Consider the following 5,161-nt stretch of genomic DNA (forward strand, 5'->3'; position numbering starts at 1 on the left):
CCAGTCTGATGCGCTCGCTCGCTCCGCCCTCAGGCCCCGCCCCCGGCAGGCGCCGCGCTTCCGGACCGAGGCCCCGCCCTTCGGAATCCCCCTTACCCCGCCCTCTGCGTTGGCTCAGAGTCAGGGGTTCCCCGGTCCTGACTCACTCGTGCGTTAATTCACCCATTCATTCATTCATCCAACCACCCATTCATTCTTTCCACCTTCCTTCGTCATTCCATTTATTAATTCCGTGCTTTCTTTCTTTCCTTCACTTCCTGTTTCTTCTCATTTTTCCCATTTATTCTTTTTTTTTAATGCTTCCTAGGATCTTTTTTAAATTAATTAATTATTTATTTATTTAGGCTGCACCGCGTCTTAGTTGCAGCGCGCGGGATCTTCGTTGTGGCACTCGGGGTCTTTAGTTGCAGACTTCTTAGTTGCAACATGTGGACTCTTAGTTGGGGCATGCCAACTCTATACGGGCTTCTTAGTTGAGGCATGCATGCGGGATCTAGTTCCCCGACCAGGGATCGAACTGGGCCCCCTGCGTTAGGAGCACATAGTCTTACCCACTGGACCACCAGGTAAGACCCCATTAGTTTGTTTTTAAAGGAATATTTATTAATCATCTGCACAAGCTGGGCGTCCTCTGGGGAGGGCACGTGGGAGGTGGGACGGGGGAAGCGTTGCTACCTGTCTCCTGACCATTGCTCTCAATTTCTCGTGCTTTTCCAGGAGACAAAGGGGACACCTGTCTTTAAAGGAGAACTTCTCCCTTTGGGTCCTGGATAGAGAGTCTCCTGTGTCAACTTCCCAGATCACATAGAATTGGACATGAGGATGTGCTTTTTTTAAAAAAAATTATTTATTTATTTTTGGCTGCGTTGTGTCTTGGTTGCTGCACGCAGGCTTTCTTTTTAGTTGCGGCGAGCAGGGGTTACTCTTTGTTGCGGTGAGGTGTGCAGGCCTCTCACTGCGGTGGCTTCTCTTGTGGAGCACTGGACTCTAGGCGTGCGGGCTCAGTAGCTGTGGCGCATGGGCTTAGTTGCGCCGGGGCATGTGGAATCTTCCCCGACCAGGGCTCAAACCCGTGTCCCCTGCATTGGCAGGCGGATTCTTAACCACTGCGCCACCAGGAAAGCCCAGGATGTGCTTTTTGAAAGTGGTTTTTCTCAGGAAGACTGTTGTCTAAAAAAGCAGAGGGGTCATTCCTCACAGGGATGAAACAGTGGCCTCGGGTGGTGACATCTGGTTAGGGAAGTTTAGTTCCTCATGGTGGGACCAGGATGGGGAGGCCCGAGATATGCTGGGCAGCACTCTGCTGAGGTTCCCTCGGCAGCCCCAGCCCCAGCACATCTTTCCTCCTTCCCCATCCCTACTTTCCCTGGGGCTAAGGAGGCTGTAGGCAAACCCCACTCACGTGGTGAGCCCCAAATCATTGCCCCATGATTTATCCCCTACCCCAAGTTCCAGCAATGCGCTTAGAAGGTCATCCCCAAGAAAACATCTCCCTTTTCCATCTCTGGCATTGGAGGAAGGAAGCTGGGGTGTGCACGGGCAGCTACTAAGCAGCTTCCCTAACACCATCCCCATGAAACCTCATTTTATTCATTCATTTGAGAAACATGTATGGAGATTCTCCTAAATGCTTGACATTGTTCTCTCTGCTGGAAGCAAAACCGAGTATCACAGTAACAGTACTAACCAACAACCACCCTCCTCCACAAAAAAATTGTCCCATGGTTCCAGCCTTCAAAAAGCCCCCTCAGGGCTTCCCTGGTGGCGCAGCGGTTGCGCGTCCGCCTGCCGATGCAGGGGAACCGGGTTCGCGCCCCGGTCTGGGAGGATCCCACATGCCACGGAGCGGCTGGGCCCGTGAGCCATGGCCGCTGAGCCTGCGCGTCCGGAGCCTGTGTTCCGCAACGGGAGAGGCCACAACAGTGAGAGGCCCGCGTACCGCACACACACAAAAAAAGTTACAACACAGAGTGATTGGGCTAAGATAGGAGTGAAAACAGGGTGCTAGAGAGGCACAGCATGGGGCCAACTACCCAGTGGGGTGAGAGGAAGGGGAGGTTCCATTTGAACTGGAGATGGGAAGGGAAGAGGGCTGGGAGAAGTACCTAGTCTCTGTTTGGGGAGGGGGTGAGTGGATGGAGAAGAGAGGGGGAAGGGCAGAAGGGAGGAGATGACCCACTGCTCTCCATCCCCACTGACGCCAGAGTGGGGAGAATGTGTTGAGAATGAGGCAGTGAGGAGCCGTGAGGGTGAGGGGAAAGCCCAAGGCAATTGAGGCATCTCCTTCCCTTGGAGTCAGTGTGACTTCAGATGTTCTCAACTTCCTCCCCTGACCTGTTCCTCTCCCAACCTCAAAGGCTGGAGCAAAAAGTACAAACCCTAACCACCTGGGTTCAAAATCACCTCCATTTTAAAGTCGCAGGCTGAGTCCCAGAGAGGCGAGTTGGCTTGCCCAAGGTCAAACAATCTGAAAGTGTAGAGCTGTGCTTTCCTGTTCCTAATCCAAAACTTTAAACATGTTTTCAGTGAAACTTTCTTTCCTTTTTGAAGGTCTAAGGGGTTGGGGACATATGAGCTCTCTGCAAGGACACAAGAACTCAGGAGTGTGCAGGGACCGCCTCTCTCATACGTACAGAGGCTGATTTTAAGGAAAAACCTATCCCAATCCGGGTCCAGGGTCTGGCTCTAAACCGTTAACAGCTGTGTGGCAGCCCCTTTTCTGGCCACATGAGGTCAGCATTGAGTCACCGACTACTTCCAGAATCTAGCCTGCACTCGGACAGGAAGCCCTTCTGGGGAAAATTTAGGAATGGGAACAGGGACCACGCAGTGTCATCTGGAAAGATGACCTGGGGACTTTGACTCAGGTCACAGCATGGTCAGGGTCCTGACTTCACTCCCTCAGCTCCAGTCTTCAAGGCTGGGCCCCTCCAGTCCTCTTCTCTGTTTTCTGGTTCCCTCTGTCGTTTCCCACTTCCCATCTATGCCCACTCCAGCCAGGCTCATCTTCAGGAAACAGGCCCAGTTGCCAAGGTGACCAGCCGGTTAGCTGGCTCCTTCCCCAGCCCCCTCCTTTCACCCCTCTTTTCTCTGGGCTTCCAAGGAGGGGGCATGTGTGTGTATGGAGAAAGGGGAGGTGGTCTTTTATCTCTTGGGAGCTCTGGGGATGGCCAAAAGAAGTTGGGCTACCTCTCTTCCAAAGCCCCCTGAAATGGAGTCAGGAAGGCAGTGGGGCTGGGGGACAGGAGGAAGATTAGAACTAAATGGGGAATGTGAAGATCCTATCTGGGTTAGGAAAGGCCAGGGTTAGGACCTCTGCTCTCCATCTGCAGTAAGCTGAACTAGGTGGAGTGAACTGATACCAGAAGAAGAAGGGTTGGAGTTAGCGGTAGGCAGAACTTCCCAAAAATCATGGGTAGGAGAGAGACACTGGAATGAGCCACCAAGTGAGATTCTTCCTCTGCCATGGGGATGAAGGAGAACCATGCCTTTGGGGACCACACCCTTCCTCTGTTTTGGCAGGGAGGATGGACTCACTGACCTGGGGAGGATCATGTAGGCTGGATAGTTCTGAAGTGACAGGCAGGCTGAGCTCCCTTCACCTTCCCTGGAAAGGGAAGAGTAGGAAAATGGAGGCAGGACCAGGAGTGGGAGGTGGGTGTGTGGGTGGAGGAAGAGGCTCTTCTGTCCCAGATGAGAGGCAGGACCATCAGCGGGCTTTTCCTCTATTCCCAAAGATCCGATATAGGCTTTGCCTCAAGCTGACTTCTGACCCCCAAAGATCCCTATGGAAAGGTCTGGATTCTAGGACCACTCTGTGAGTACTAGCAAGTGACCTTGAATAAGTCACTAACCCTCCCTCTGCCTTAGTTTCTTGTGGGTAAATGGGGAAAGTCACTATATGTCAAAGACTCTAATGTAACACATCACACACAACAGGATTCCGCAGTGACTGTGCACACACAGATTGATCAAGTGTAGCCTTTATCCTATTCTATCATCATGATTGGTTTCCATGTCCTCTTTCCCCATTAGACTTTGTGCTCCTTGAGGACAGGAAATTGTATTTTTGCATTTCTGTACAGGGCACACAGTAGGTATTTAATACCTTTTTTTTTCTTAAGTTAAATGTGATTTTTAAAAAATATATATTTATTTTCTTTATTAATTGAGGCCGTGCCGGGTCTTCATCAGGACATACGGGATCTTTAGTTGAGGCATGTGGACTCTTAGTTGTGGCATGCATGTGGGATCTAGTTCCCAGACTAGGGATAGAACCCGGACCCCCTGCATTGGGAGCATGGAGTCTCACCCACTGGACCACTGGGGAAGTCCCGTAATACCTGTTTATTGAATGGATGCATTCAGGAATGAATGAATGGCAGTTTCCTTTCTGCCCCTAAGCAGGACAGGGAAAAGCACTGTGGGTGGATGGCAGGAAGGGACAGGCGACCTGCAGTCACTCAGCCTGGCCTGTGGCCTGTGACTTTGCCTCCTACACCCACAGAAGGAAGTCAGAGCCTTAGAGATTGTCCAGTCAACTTTCTCACTGCCCAGATGAGGAAACTAAGGCTCAGAGAGGGGAAGGCACTTGCCCAAGGTCCCACAGCTAATGAGAGAGCCAGGATTAAGAATCTGTACTCAGGTTTCCTGATCTCCAGCCTAGGGCTATGTACACACTTCATTGCTTCTCTGGGGCTGTTGTCCTAGGGTAGGAAGATGATTCAGTGAAGGCTGGTTTCAATGTCCCCTCTTCTGCCCTCTGTTAGTCCTTTCTCACATCTAGCTCTAATCCTTTCCTTTTCACCCTATCCCAGCCTGGTTCAGATGGGTCTGGCCTCTGAAGTCTGGCTCCTGCCTTAACCCTTTACCATCCAACTGGGAATAAGGCTCTTCCCTAGGGTTCCAAGACTCAATTTCCTTTCCCCACTCTCAGCCCCGGGAACTTGCGGGAACCAAAGATGGGGAGGGATGTTGGTTGAACCGCTGGCGCCCCCTCCACAAATAGACCGAGAGGAGTTTCGGCTTAGATCTTCCTGGGATGGTGCGGGTGCGTGTGGTGAGCAGGGCTGGGAGTGGGGAAGGGGTGCGGGGAGCCCCTGTTGCTTTTCCCCTTTGGGGTGGCCATTAGGTAGGCTTGGGGAAGGCGGAGTTTGGGGGG

This window comes from Physeter macrocephalus, chromosome 18, assembly GCF_002837175.3.
Source record: "Physeter macrocephalus isolate SW-GA chromosome 18, ASM283717v5, whole genome shotgun sequence".
Lineage (NCBI taxonomy): Eukaryota > Metazoa > Chordata > Mammalia > Artiodactyla > Physeteridae > Physeter > Physeter macrocephalus.